This window comes from Crotalus tigris, unplaced genomic scaffold (assembly GCF_016545835.1).
Source record: "Crotalus tigris isolate CLP2741 ecotype Arizona unplaced genomic scaffold, ASM1654583v1 scf7180000019068.10715455, whole genome shotgun sequence".
NCBI classification, from domain to species: Eukaryota; Metazoa; Chordata; class Lepidosauria; order Squamata; family Viperidae; genus Crotalus; species Crotalus tigris.
Window position 1 is genome coordinate 980735 of NW_024097358.1, and position 15951 is coordinate 996685.

The 15951-nt window shown below is 40.5% G+C and overlaps 1 protein-coding gene across 3 annotated transcripts in view; it reads right to left on the reverse strand.

Annotated features, from left to right (window-relative positions):
• The window catches only part of CERS3 (ceramide synthase 3), a 36730-nt gene extending 21270 nt beyond the window's left edge, over positions 1 to 15460 (reverse strand). For 2 of the 3 annotated variants that reach the window (XM_039359284.1, XM_039359282.1), the window contains exon 1: positions 15407 to 15460. The gene's annotated coding sequence lies outside the window, so the exon portion shown is untranslated. Of the gene's footprint in view, positions 1 to 2847; positions 2869 to 15406 lie in introns of those variants that run through there. The other variant, XM_039359283.1, reaches the window with a different exon arrangement.
• Positions 15461 to 15951: the final 491 nt, after the last annotated feature.

Consider the following 15951-nt stretch of genomic DNA (forward strand, 5'->3'; position numbering starts at 1 on the left):
TCCCAAGATGTTTTTTAAAGGCTTCCATTCACCACATCAGAAGCAGCTCTTTAAGAGATGTCATTTAAGGAGAGATTTTAAAATAAAAAAGGTGTTAGCCTTGTCTTTCGCAATTGCTGTGTGGGAGAGTGTTAGTAAAAGCAAAATAAAGGAATGAAAACCCATCCATAATCATAAAAAGCAATTACAGTAGGGTTGATTTGTGGGAAAGAAAACTCAGAATTAATAAGATAATATCTTTTCCTGGTTACCAAAAATAATCTCAGAATCTCAGAACCCTCTTATCAGGCATGATGTTAATCTTTTTAGAAAACAAAAACTAGAGCAGGAGATAGAGAAGAAATAAGAAAGACTCCAAATTAGCTCAGACTTTTCAATCACTTGATCTACCATCCAAAATCAATCCTAGATGGAGGCTGAAGATGAAATGCAGGCGATGCTGATACACCTTTTGGGTCTCTGTTCGCATTTTGTATCCTGGCAGAAAGAAAATGGTGCATCTAGTCCGCTTAAATTCGGACACTTGGCAACTGACTCATATTTATGACGGCTGCCGTGTCTTGGGGTCATTTGTGACCTTCTGACAAGCAAAGTCAACAGGCAAGCCAGATTCACTTAACAACAGAAGTTTTGGGCTTCACTGTGGTCATAAGTGAAGGACTATGTGTAGCTTGGACTGTAAAAATGCTCTTAAACTATGATTAAAAATGCCTTTTTTTTAAAAAAAAAAAAAAGAATGCTACATATAATTGATGCAAGGTTTATTTATCATGCATACTGTAGTGCTGAAGTTGCAAAACAAAAAAAAAGAACTCATAAAAAGTGAAATAATTTATAAAAAGTTTTCAGAAAGCACTGGCCCCTCAACCTCAACTGCCTTGAAATTGTTACAACCCTATCATACGAACTACAAGTAAAGAACACGGGAATCACATAAGTCCAGCCTGTGCGTTTAGTTTGTGGTTCATTGTGTTGAACAAATCCAGTAATCCAACAAATCCAATAAATTGGAGTGAGCAAAAAATACGGTTTGTCATGAGTTTCAATGGGGGGGGACATGGGGGCAGGTTTGGCCTCAAAAAAACCCAGCATTCCAGAATAGCAGGATCGACTGGTCCTATTAACAGGGCAGGAGCAAGCTTCAGCAGTTATGCTGAAGCAAGTCACACGCTCTCCATCACCTTAGCAGCCACCGGTTGAAAATTAGCAGGTCTTTAATGACTTCAGAGAAACAAGAAACGGAACCTGTTCCAGGACTTATCAGAAGCTGCTGGAAGTAGAACAAGGGTTTTTGAGTTCTGTCATATGAAATGACTAAGAAAGGCAGTTTATTATCATCAGTTATAGACTAGTCCAGCTTCATAACATGGTGTCTTCCTGAGCCATGGTTTCCCGGGTTGGTACTCTAAATTCAATCTTAATCTTTCTTCTGTAACTTTACCAACTTAGATCTGGGATGCTTGCTGGATGTCTGTCAGTTTTTTCATTGGTTGAAATGCGAGTTCAGCTGGAACATGATTTCTAAATGAAATATATGTTAAGGCAGAAACAAGCAAGGGCTCCATTTGAGATCTTCTCTCTGCTGCTGACTGACTGGTTAGCTTTTTGGATTTTGATCCCTGTATGTTAGCCAAGCTGATCATTGATGGGAACTGGAAACTCAAACTTCTAAAGATCACCTAATTCCCCTCTAAATATATCTTTGCTTCAGGTCTGAACTGACATGGAACCCCAATCATCATTTAAATTGATTAAATATAAAAAACGGTGTAAGCATTAATTAGGTGGGAAAGGCATCTAAAAATGGTTGGTTGGCTGGTTGGCCAGTCCCTCAGTCCGTCCGTCCATCCATCCATCCATGCCTGTCTTTGTGACTTGAGGCTTCCAGTTTGCAGCTGCTTGCTTTCTTCATAACAATCCCAATGTCTTTACTTATTTTTTAAACTGATAGGTTGACATGTTTTAATAATTTTAGCAGCCTACTAAATTAAAATGCAGCAATGTTAGACAATGAAGTCATTCATGGTTCAATTACAACTGCATCTAAATTGGAGATATTTTTTTATCAGTCACCTTCAAGGTGCTCAGAAACCATTTCATTTTGACTAATTTCTGGAAGCAAGGGGATCAATCTCACTTCCAAAGGGAAGCTCTTCCAAAGTAGTGGGATTGTGGGTTGTTATTTCAAGGCCTCTTAGTGGCTTTTGATATCATTGGACTACCAGCAGGAGTTGGAGAATCTGCTCCTCCTTCAGTGAATGAAGTGGTGGGGGATGAGAGGTCAGAATGATTGATGTGGTATTGAAATCTTTTCCCCCCTTTTTTTATTATCTATATGAATTCACTTAGGATGGGTCCTCCAACAGTTTGAGGTTCAGTATCCCTAATACTCTGCTGAAATCCTCTTGAATATCACAATACAGGTCTGTAAGTAAGCAGTGATCAGAGCTGTGTCCTAGTGCTTGGCGTGTAAGAGTAGGCAGGAGACTAAGTAAGCAAAATAACACTAGCAATAGCACTTTGACTTATATTCTGCTTCACAGTGCTTTACAGCCCTCTCTAAGCAGTTTACAAAGTCAGCCTCTTGCCCCCAACAATTTGGGTCCTCATTTTACCGACCTCAGAAGGACAGAAGGCTGAGTCAACCTTGAGCCAGTCAGAATCAAACTCCTGACAGTGAGCAGAGCAGTGCATTTAATCACTGCGCCACCACAACTCAACACTATCATAGTGTCATGCTAGTTGCTTGCACCCAGCAAACACTATTTGTCAGGCACAAGGAACCAACAGGACACCGTGAGTTGATCAGAGAAGGGTTTTTTTATTCCTACTCACCTTATTCCTTACCTATTTATAAGAATCTTGCCAAACTGCACACTCTGGAGAACTAGAGAAACACTCCAGGGGGCTGGAAAGGGAGGGATCTCAGATCTCCACAATGTCTTCCTCTGTACCTCCACTTTAGCTACAGATTATAGGATTACCCAAAGAGCCCCAGGTTATCTTATAATTCATTCATAGGCAGTGACCAACACCTTGGCAAATTTCCTGAAGGCACACAAGAGCTAATCCGGTTAAGAAGCATAGTACTTTACTCTTTGGTTTGAATGCCTTTGTCAAGAGAGGTGTAGGTTCCTTACTCATCCATTCTAATGCACTGATTGGTTCTAATCACTTAGGAGGTGGCAGGCGTGAAATGTTAAATAGATGAACAGGTCCCCAAAGATTGATAAGGAGAGGTACAATAACTGTTATGCAGAAAAACTAGTGCATCTGGAAAAGTAACTTCCTGGAATGGAAATGTTGAGGTATAGTTTCAAAAATGCAGTCCAGAAACTTATAGAGAAAGTTTATAAACCACAAGAAGTAACTACCTTGTAGAAAGCACATTCTTATGCTTAAACATTTGCATGTAACCAACCACTCCTGCGGTCAGAGTAGTAAAAAAAACACAGGTAAGGAATCTCACAGATCCATGTTAGGGGAAAAAAGAGGCAACTCATAAGAGAGGGAAGAAGTATCCAGTTTCATTGTTTATTTCACTACCTGGTCACCACGATGTAAAAAAGATGTTGAGACTATAGAACAGTGGTTCTCAACCTTTTTAATGCCGCGACCCCCCAACCGGTCGTAAGTCAAGGACTACTCAACCAGTCGTAAGTCGAGGACTACTCAACTGGTGAAGCACCATTTGCAGAATGGGACTTTTGGTGGGCTCAGCAGGGCAGAGAGAGCCTGGACAATTCCTATTGGCTTTTGAAAGCCAATAAAATTAGACTCTATTCAAGAGAGTCTATTCTATTGGCTTTCAAAAGCCAATAGAATAAAAGGGAGTAGCACAGCTAAGGAAAAGGGGAAAAAATGGCGGACTGCGTTGTTTGGCGACCCCCATGAAATGGTCGTTCGACCCCAAATGGGGTCCCGACCCACAGGTTGAGAACCACTGCTCTAGAAAGAGTACAGAGAAAAGCAACAAAGATGATTAGGGGACTGGAGGCTAAAGCATATAAGGAAAGGCTGCAGGAATTGGGTATGTCTAGTTTAATGAAGAGAAGGACGAGGGGGACATGATAGCAGTCTTCCAATATCTCAGGGGCTCCCACAAACAAGAGGCAGTCAAGCTATTTTCCAAGGCACCCGAAGGCAGGACAAGAAGCAACGGATGGAAACTAATCAAGGAGAGAAGCAACCTAAAACTAAGGAGAAACTTCCTGACAGTGAGAACAATTAATCAGTGGAACAACCTGCCTCCAGAAGTGGTGAATGCTCCAACACTGGAAGTTTTTAGGAAGAGACTGGACAGCCATTTGTCTGAAATGGTATAGGGTTTCCTGCCTGAGCAGGGGGTTGAACTAGATGACCTCCAAGGTCCCTTCCAACTTTATTATTATTATTACAGCAACGGCCCAACCACCCCATCTTGCAGCGCTGGTCCGACCATGTCAACGGGAAATGCGAAACAGCTCCCGAGACAATAACGTACGAGCAAGGGACACCAAGGATGGGGGGGAATGGTGAAAACTGGACAAGATAACACTTTTGGAGATCATGGCTGTGTGGGTGGGATTTGTGAAAAAGAAAAAAGGGGAGAGTGTACTGCACCTAGACAATCCGAGTGGGGCAAGGGAGGAGATGACAGGAACACACAATTGAATGATACAAGGGATACGGTCAAACAAAAAAGGGGGAGAAATACCCCACCCAATCCTGGACTCAGCGAAGGGAGGACATATGATGTTACACGCACAGACGAGATGCAGGAAAAGAATAATCGCTAATACAAGAACTGCAACCGGAACACAGCTTATTCAATCAGGTCCGATGACTAGATCCAAGAGCTGGGTGCAGACCTTGATTAACCTATAAAAGGACTCTCCTACTGACTAACATTTTAAGCCCTGATGATGTCAGCAGTTGCCGACAAAAGCTTGGCATTTGTATTAAACTTTTGTAGTTTTGAATCTCCCTGGTGTTCACGTTTATTTGTTTATTTTGAATATATATATACATATATATGTATGTATGTATGTATGTATGTTTTCTGAGGTTTTCGCGGGTGTTTGTATGTAGGTCTTTGGTTATTCGGGTTTTCTCCCGCGTAAAATTGGAACTGTCTTGGCGACGTTTTGACGAAATCTCATTCGTCATCTTCAGGCTGGTGTTTTCGGCTTCATGCTTCTAGCACGAAGCCGAAAACACCAGCCTGAAGATGACGAATGAGACTTTGTCAAAACGTCGCCAAGACAATTCCAATTTTACGCAGGAGAAAACCCGAATAACCAAAGACCTACACACACACACACACACATATGCACACACACACATATATGCACACACACATACATACATACATACATACATACATACATATAATAATACAGGTCTAAACTGTAGATTTCTTTATTAAAAAGAGGGGGGGAACCCACCAGGGAGATTATGCATACTTTGTGCTTAAACAGTGAAACATGAAATATCAGGGTTTCAAAGCAATTTAAATATTGGAACAAAGCAACAGATATTCTGCAATTCTATTAAAATTCTAAAGGTAAGGCTTCCCTGTGGTTGTAATGTATTCAAATTAGAATTAGTGCAACTTTCATTTCCCTTGCAAATCCATTCTGCCCAAAGGAAGACACCACGTTAGCTATGTCTACAATCTGCACAGGCAATAAATCTGAAGATTGTAAAAGAAACGGGGGGAGGGAAACACCACCAATTTTTGCTAAAATTAGCATCCAATCTACTTGTCTGGCTTGGAGCCACAAACATGATTCTGTAGAATCAAAACACAGAACCCAAAACAAATAATCCAGGCTCACTGCAATGAGTTATTAGATCGGGTCTACTGTGGGGGGTTCTTCTCCAAAGGAATAGTGAAAGACGCACCCCTGTAGACAAAAAAGATGCACTCCTGTTTAAACATTTTAGACGGGAGGAGAAAATGACGCACACACACATTCATAAGTAATAACATTCTAGATCTCATGTTATTTCTACCCTTCTGTTACCTGCAGAGAACAATGGTCTTAGTTGAAAGAAACATTTGCATCTTGAGAGCCCGGAGTTGCTATGGAAATGTTCACAGTTAGCACAGGCCACTGTGAGTGATAAGGACATATTCTTTATGTCTCCATTTGTCTATTCAACAATCCCATTCAGTTGAAAAACTGATTTCCCCCACAACTGGAAACCTGTAGGTTGGGGGTGGGGAACCATGGCTCTTTTATGACTTGTGGACTTCAACTCCTACTGGGTCAGGAATTCCCCACCCCTGCTGTAAGCCAATATTTCAGGGAGTGTGGTCTTGAAAACTCCCAGAATTCTCCAGCCAGCCATGCAGGCTGTGGATTTCTGGGAGTTGAAGTCCACACTTCTTCAAATTCCCACGGTAGAGAAATATTGTTCTAGGTGTTTTTTCCCAGAAGAGACAGGAAGACTCCACCAGTATGAAAGCAGCAGAGTTCTCTGCATGATATTGCTTATGTATGAGATCTGAGTCTGTTTATTTCTGACTCGTGTCTAGCATCTATTAAACTGCAATAGAACCTGGTTAGTAATCACCGTGAAGCACTCTGGTGAAGCGGAGTCCTTGATTTCCCCACTTGATGGAATCCCCGCCTTGTTCTATTGGCCAGCTCCTGGGCTTTTAAGGGGAAAGATGGAGGTTTTTTTTTACAGCTCTTTCTCATTGGAACTGCTTCCTCCCCTCCTTTTGCATGGAACCAGGCTTGAAATTAGGATGAAGATAAGAAGATGGAAGCAATTTATTCTATTTTCCTTTTTCATGAAATGGGGCTGAGATTTTGGCTGCTGTCTACAGCAGTATGTGACGGTACAATCATGTTTGCTCTTTGTCTTTGGGGTTTCAAGGTCTGAAGCTTCAGTTGGAATCCTTTTCAAACTGAAAATGGAGAGGAGAAATAGCAGTAGTATGGAATGAGGTATGTGGAGTCCTTGGTGCTCTCCTTGGAGCTTGTTTGTTATCTTGTAAGCATTTCATTGCCTCACTAGATAATATCAGTACTATTGAGGGTGGGGTTTGTTTCCTGTTTATATACAGAAGCTTGCCTTGCCAGTATTGGTGAGGTGTGTGTTTTTTTGTTTGGTAGATCCTTGATTAGCAGTGTGGGAAGTCAGCCCCCCAGAGAAGGAAATATTAAAAGGGCAGAAAAATATATTTCCTCAAAGGATCTTTAAAAAGCAGAAAAACATGCCCTGTTTTCTTAATAGCCCCAAGTCTCCCTCCCCCAAGCAGAAACCAACTCTGTAGAAATGCAGATGTAAATAATCTAGGAAGGTTGGAGGTCCCCAGCTAGAAGCTTAGGAAGACAAAGACACCTAAAGTCTACATACCCCACCCAAACTCTAAGACAGGACATAATAGGATTAACCCTCACATGCCAAAGGGACACACTCAGATTCAGGTCAAAATACATGACACAGGAACAGGAAACAACTTCAAGAGCCCCAGAGGGTATAAAAACCCACTCCCTGCATGTGCTCTCTCTTTTTTCTTCCAGAGCCGTCTTCCGGTCTGGCTCTTCTCTTCAATAAACTGCAGCCTTTCTAAAGCAGTCACCATGTTGTTTATTCCCAGCTTGGATTGAACCACGAGGAAGACTTTTCCTTCAACAGCATTATTGTTTTCTGCTTGATTGTTTGTATGGTGTTCATCCCTGCTAGAGAGGAAGTGGTCTGGTCTTTTTGTTTCCTTCTTAACTATTTTTTGTCTCTTTTGAATGATGTGAAAGTGGGTTCTCTCTGTGTGCTTTTGATGAATGGCTTGTCTGAATGCCATGCTTCCAGGAATTCCCTAGTATGTTTGGGTTTGTTCTCTCCTTAAAAATTGACCAAATGTTTTCAGATAAAGCCTGGATCTTTCAGGAAATTTACATCTGGGTTTCCTTAATGCTTCTACAAATAGGAGATCAACCAATATGTCTCCATCCCCTGCTTGCAGGCAGCTGAGAAGCAGCTGGATAGTCACTGCGAGAAAACAAATGCTAGATTGAAATGGATCTTGCCCTGAATATATGTCATATTCCTTCTCCTTGTTCTATCCATGACCATGGTACAAAAAGAGCTGAGATAACACTCACGTTCTGTGCTGTTTTCTCATGGAAATTCTCCCAAGTTTTGCAGACATTACAAATACGGAGACATAGCATCAGTTTCCCTCCAATCTGTGATATTCCACTGCTGTAATCTGCTCATTTATTCAAAAGCAGACATCTTTGGAGAAAAGGAAGTTGCCCATTCAGGAAAACCAACTGGAATGTTGCCTTATTTTTCTTTGAACAACTGATTAGAATGTAGATTTTGGAAAAAGACAAAGACGTTTTTATCAAAAAAGCAAGCAAGCCAGCCTATGCAACGTCCTCCAGTTTTTGACGTGGACTCTGAACATGTGTGTACAGATGCCCAAATGTGTGTACATGCCTTTAACATGGAAATAGTTGCAAAACTCTTATTCTAAGATAAAAATATTTTGAATTGCTGTAAGACCACCATTCCACACCAGACTTCTTTCACCTTTGTCCAAAACTACATCCCTGGCAGAATGCAGATGTCCTATCTAATATCATGTCCCAATTGTTTTTTTTCCACCTTGAGGACTGAGGATAATCTACTCAATGTCTACCTGGATATTCAAAGGGCAAATACATAATTAATTTTCCAATCCTTTCTTAAAATCTGTAAAGCTCATGTGTTCTTGCCATACTTTTTGGCAGAAAGTTCAGAGAATGAATTATGCATGGTGTGAACCTCTGAATGGATGAGACAGCTGTTTTATAATATAGTCTATTTCATGTGGTAGAATGCAAGCTCTTCTTTGTGTAATGAACAAGGTAGGCAACAGGACCCCCGAGGAAAGTGGTTACATTTAATGCAAATTTCATGTTACAGCTGGTAATGTCCACCAAAACATCTCAAGAACTTGGTATATTGATAAACAAATTAGGTTCGTCACCTTTGGTTCATGCTGCTGTAATTTTTTCAGACAGTATTTCTCCAGAGTTATTAGCTTGGGTTCTTCAATGAGTATGATGAAGCTTATTATTACCAGAGCTTAGTGTAGAATATATGTGTTGAGTAAGGACTTCAATCTAATCCTCAGCATCCTTCTAGGTGTAACTGGAAGAACCTCCCAATTCAAACCCTGGAAGCTGGACATTATCAGATCCAACCAGGGCAGGTACGTTGCTACTAAATGGTTGCACAAACTTGATAGAAACATTTATGGGATACCTATAATATAGTCTATTTCATGTGGTGGAATGCAAACTCTTCCTTGTGTAGTGAAGAAGGTAGGCAACAGGACACCCAAGGAAAGTGGTTACATTTAATGCAAATTTCATGTTACAGCTGGTAATGTCCATCAAAACATCTCAAGAACTTGGTATATTGATAAACAAATTAGGTTCATCACCTTTGGTTCATGCTGCTGTAATTTTTTCAGACAGTATTTCTCCAGCGTTATTGGCTTGGGTTCTTCAATGAGTGTGATGAAGCTTATTATTACCAGAGCTTAGTGTAGAACATATGTGTTGAATAAGGACTTTGATCTAATCCTCAGCATCTTTCTAAGGTGTAATTGGGAGAACCTCTCAATTCAAACTCTGGGGATTGGCTTAGTCTTGACTCTGTTGGGTGAGAGGGACAAACAGAACAAGCTAAAGTAACTTAAATGTCTAAAGCTGGACACTATCAGATCCAACCAGGGCAGGTACGTTGCTACTAAATGGTTGCACAAACTTGATAGAAACATTTATGGGATACCTACTGATGCAAGGTAGAGTGAAAATATTTCTTGAACTTAAACTATGAAGGCAGAAGAAAAAAAAAGGTGGGAGCCACAAGAACACAACCACATTAAGTGGCTATTAGAAGACAGATATATCACTGAGAACCAGTTTGGTCTCGAGATTAAGGTTCCAGGCTAAGAAAGGAGGAGACTATGAGTTCTAATCCGGCCTTAGCCATGAAAGTTGGCTGGGTGACTTTGGGACGATCATTCTCTCTCTGTGCCCACCTTGTATGATTATTAGGTTAGATAATTAGAACAACTTCACAGGGCTGTTATTGTGGGGAAAATAGTAGGAGGAAAGGGTGTTGGATATGTCTGCTGCCTTGACTTATTTGTAAAAAAATAATAAAGGTGGGGTATACATTCATTAATTAATTAAAAACATATAAAATATCCACAAAGAGGCCATGAAAAGAATGGAGAGATGCTATTACACGAGTACTGTGGCTGATTCCATTGGGTACTTTGATGTTCAATATCAACGTGCTCTATCTTATAATTTCTGTATAACCTAATAAGGTGACATCTAATTTGAGGAGGCAGATCATTGAGGTCATAAAAACATTGAAATTAACCATTGGTAAATTGAAAAAAGAGAGCTAAGACAGGAAAGATATGCCTAAATCTAACAAGAAAACGATGTCAAGAAAGCAAGGTAGGCCTCAACAAGTCCAGGTTGAGGAGCAGAAGACAACTTGTGCAGTATATAATCCCAAAGAAAAGCAGCAACAGAAGAAGGTTAAGGAAGTTTCATATTTAGTGGTTTCTGAATCTCTGGGAGATGTTAGACCTACAAAGTCTTTGGAGCAATCTTTAAGGGTGGAATTGTTGCCTGAAATGGAAACTGGGAAATCTCAGTCTGAGGGGCATCAACAAGAGAGGAACGGGCAGAGGATAACTTGTACAACTTACAATTGTAAAGATCAATACAAGGAGGAATTTAAGGAACCCTTATTGGCTTCGGAGTCGATGGGAGATTCAGGAATTTTGGAGCAGTCTCCTAAGGCAGAACTTGCAGCATTTCTTACGAGTTTGATACAAGAATGGAGAAGGGAAATGGAAGAATGGAAGAATGGAGAATGGAAAAAACTGGAATGTGAATAATTAATAATACTAATATAATTGAGATTGATAAGGATGTAGTTTTTTACGGATGGAATTAGTTATTGGTGAAGATTGAAATGTTTAATGTGTTTATTAACTTTGTTGTTTTAAGTTTTGAACCTTTAATGATAATATTGTTTAAATTTGTGTTTTGAAGGGATTATAATTTGCTTATTTTAGTGAGTGGATTCTAATGTTTTAAATTTTAAAAATTTGTGGTTTTGGAGGGAGTTTATATAGAGTGATGATTGTATTTAGATTTGTTTAGGATTTAAAAGTGTTTTTAGTTTTTAAATATTATTATTAATATTTTTAAGACAAAATAATTTGTTTAATTAAATGTGCTTAGATTTGTTTAGGACTTATAGGTTTTTTAAGTTTTTTTTTTTTGTTTTTTTTTTTTTTTTTTTTTTTCTTTTTGGATAGGAGAGAAGATTATGAAGATTGAAGGAAATATGTACTTACTTTAAGTTCTTTAAGAGTATTTAGCTTTAATGGTATAACAAAGATTTGTATGTTTATTTTTTCGTTTTAGGATAAAGAAAGAGGGAGAAATTAGATTTTATATTATAGATATAGATATTCAAAGAAAGTAATGTTTAAATTTGTGTTTTTGGAGGGAGCTTATATAGAATGATGATTGTATTTAAATTTGTTTAGGTTTTAAAAGTGTTTTAAGTTTTCTTTTTCTTTTTTTAATTAAGCCTGTACTCAGCTCTGGGAAGTCCAGGGGAGGGTTTGGGAGGTTGGGAAGGGGGGGGGTGAGGTAGGGGGGGGTATGGGAAGGGGATTTGTTTTTGTAAAATGTAAAAATTTTCAATAAAAAAAAAAAAAAAGAAAGCAAGGTTGCAGTTGCTGGCTACAAGCATATCCTATGTCATAGCTAGTTTGGTTAGAAAGTGGCAAAACTAGTTTCTAAAACAATTGTCTGAAACGGCATAGGGTCTCCTGCTTGAGCAGGGGGTTGGACTAGAAGACCTCCAAGGTCTCTTCCAACTCTATAATTTTGTTATTTGTTCTCTTGCCTCCTCCAGTAGTAGAAGGCTTACACTCAGAGACTGAAGGACACAGTTCTGCCAAGATGCTTTTACTGAATAATGCAGAAAACGACCTACTCCAAGTTCTAAGCTTCAAGCTCTATGTAGTGTACAGCATACACTGATCTTATATATGCGTGTGTATGTGTGTGTGTTTTCTCCTACCAAGACTAGAAGTTGCTCATTTCTCAGTAGGAGAAGTGGTTGATAGCATTGTTGTTTAATGGAACAGCTTTGTCCTCTTTGGCTTAAGAAATGGAGATGAATTTTGCCCTCTAAAGTCAGTCATGACTAGCAGAGTAAAACTCACAGGGACAGTAGCCTGTAGTGCCCTATTTACCAACATAACCTGGGGGGAAAGAACTCTCCATCTTTATGGTTTAATAGTTCCAAATGAAATAATTGAGCTTCTCCTTGGCTAAGTTAACACACTCTAACCTTGTACAATTTGTCCTCAGGGAAAGAATGGGAAGGAACAGGTATGTGTCTAAGAGAATCCAACAGCTGATCCTCCTTGCAGGGACACTAAAGTCTACCTCGTTTTGCTTTGTCTCCCTGATCTTTTGCCTTCTTTAGATCAGTGGTTCTCAACCTTTTTAATGCCGCGACCCCCAACTGGTCGTACGTCGAGGACTACCCAACCAGTCGTAAGTCAAAGACTACTCAACCGGTCATAGGTCGAGGACTACCCAACCGGTCGTAAGTCGAGGACTACCCAACCGGTCGTAAGTCGAGGACTTTCCCTGTCCGGGAGCGCCGCGCATGCGTGATGCTGTCCCCTGCGCCGGCCGAGGCGTAGCTGGCAAGCGGCAGAGACGGCGCAGGCCGACCACCGGCTGGGCCACCAGCTGGCCCAGCCCAAAGGAGGTAAGGCATCCGTCGGGCCCCACGTGAGCCAGCAACCCTCCCTGCACCCGCCGGCCTCCCACCTCCCACCCCTGGCCCTCTTTTACTTCCATTTTGAGTAGTTGCTCAGCAGGCAGGGGTGGAAACTTCCAGACAGCTCGCCTTCGCTGCAGACAACTTGCAGCACCGTTTGCAGAATGGGACTTTTGGCGGGCTCAGCAGGGCAGAGACAGCCTGGACAATTCCTGTTGGCTTTTGAAAGCCAATAGAATTAGACTCTATTCAAGAGAGTCTATTCTATTGGCTTTCAAAGCCAATAGAATAAAAGGGAGGAGCACAGCTAAGGAAAAGGGGGAAAAAATGGCGGACTGCATTGTTTGGCGACCCCCGTGAACTGGTCATTCGACCCCAAATGGGGTCCCGACCCACAGGTTGAGAACCACTGCTTTAGATGAACAGGTGAGAGGAAGGAACAAAGGTCTCTGCTTTCCTTGTTTCCTCTCAATAAAAGTGGGCACTTCAGCAAGAGGAAGGGAACAACACAATAACGGTGACAGGGAGAATTAATTCCTCAGGACATCCTATTTAAGTAGCCACAAAAATCCGCTGCTGACATTGGTGATGGTGCAGGGGTCTCCAGAGATTCCTCACAATAGGAGCATCCCCTTAACTGTGCCTCATCATAGTAATAGGAATAGTATTTAGACTTAAATGCCGCCTCATAGTGCTTTACAGCACTCTCTAGGCAGTTTACAACATCAGCATACTTTAACAAACTGGGTTCTCATTTTGCTGACCTTGGAAGGATGGAAAGCTGAGTCAACCTTGAGCCCCATTAGGACTGAACTCCAGACGATGGGCAGAGTAAGCCCGCAGGACTGCATTGTAACCACTTCGCCAGCAGGGCTCCTGGTCTTATCATAGATTTCTAAGACTATAATAATGGTCTTATAGTAGACTTCATTTGCAATTGATCGAACACATTTAATAGAAAAATAAATAGAAGCGATAAACACAAGTGACTGGAAGGAGCTACAATTCTATACACCCACAACTTCTCAAATGCATGCAAAGATCCAGACTCACTTGCAAATAAAGGTAACCAGATTCCTTTCCTCTGTAACCGCACAGAGGTGATAAACTGCTAGCTGAGCTGCGTGCATCAGAATGCAGCTGGAGAGCAAGCTGGCAGAAAAAGGTCCACCTCAGCCCTTCCTATCTAGCCTTGCACTGTATGTCATGAGGTTTGTCTACATGGGATCACTATTATTATTTATCATGGCATATTCACATCAATTTTGATAAAACAAACCACAAGAGATAAAAATACGAAATATAAAATCTAAAATATTATAAACATATGTCTAGATTACAGATCTATATTTTTGCTTCATTTACCAAGCAGCAACATCTCCATTGTAAGCTCTGTTTTGGCACTCTGTCGCTATATGTTGGATAGTCATTTTCGGTCCCACAGTCACACTCCAATGATGGTATTTTGCCCCACTTATAGAGGGCATCAGCATATCTGCCAGGGCCAGTGCGAATTCAGTTCAGTGTTGTCCATATTGCATAGGGCTGGTCAAATCCAGGTGTTTTTTTCAAGAGGCAAGGCAAACTTTGAGCAATTTTCTATCCAATGTTGTTTCCACATATTGTGAAGGTCAAAATCATCTTCTACAAATCTAGGGAGATTCTTAGTCATCCAGGACATGGTTGTCCCAAAGGTGCTTTTTCAAAAGAAAGTTGGGCTTTTCATTCAAGAAGCATCCTCAGTTCTGTTTCTTTAGAACTGAAGATGCTTCTTGGATGAGAAGCAAAATTTCTTCAAGAGAAAAAACAAAGAAAGTCCAGTTGCTTTTTTGAAAAAGCACCTATGGGACACCTTCTACAAGTACGTTAGCAGATGTGATCACTGTCTATCACATGACAGAACCTAGTTTACCTTCCCCTCTTGGTAAAAACTAACCACGGAGTGCCCCAGTTTAGTATTAAATGGAACCCCCTCCTGTATTCTAGACCAGGTATTTTTTTTAAAAAAAAAAAAATTCCTGAAACAGGCAGTTGCAATTTCTTCCATACCCGTAACACTACATCAATATCAGTTCAAGAAAGTATCTCTCACCTTGAATACTACATGCAATCTGAAATAAAACCACCAAAGCACATCTCTTTGGTAGAAGATCCAAAGTTAAGAAGGGCAGATATATTCAACCCCTAACTCCTATTTATGGTTTTATCCATATAAAAAAATTAATGGGATACTTAGCATTCAACCCACACATGAGTCACGTTACTCCCGGCAGACAAAGACATGGATTTTCAAAAGAACTTACATTAAAATATTTCAGTGTGATCTAAACGGTAACCCCAGAGCAAGGATCTGTAGTGGTCCATAGTTCTTACTCTGTTCCAGTCAATTTAATTTCAAGTCAATAAATGCCCCTGTCACTCAAAACTGTTCTATTTGGTATGAAGTTATTAACAGGCATGAACAAGAATTCCAGCACAGAATACAAATAGTTGACATTCTTGTAAAAGCTGTACTTTCAATTTCTGCAATTCAGATCATAGAAGTATTTTTTAAAAGGAGAGAGGCGAAAATTCTTACCTCTGTGCTTCACTCCAGGATGTTGCAGTACATCTACAGGTGAGCAGTGAGCAACTCCACCAGTTACTTTTTGAGCAGTGCACACCCACTTCTCGGTAGACTTCTAAATTTTTCAGCGACTCACCCATGAAAGTTGCAATTCAGGATTTCTGACTAAGCGTAATCCATGCATTGTGCAAGACTTTAGGATGCAATTCCAGTGGAATCACAGCAATAGTCTTCATTGCTGCTTGTCCCAATATTATAAAATGAGAAAGAGTCAATGCTTTATGGCCCTTTTAATCAGGGAGGCGATTCTGCAGATTATAGCCAAGTTTCTTTCAAGCGTGACGACACCAAGTCAGGCAAAATGAGAAAACAGTGCAGAAAGTCAGCATTAGAACTAGAACACTAGAACTAAAACTAACTAACGAATTAACTAAACTGACAGTAGAACTAAGGAGAAATTTCCTGACAGTAAGAACAAAACAACCAGTGGAACGACTTGTCTTCAGAGGTTGTGGGTGCTTCGACCCTGGAGGATTTTAAGAAGGGACTGGACGACC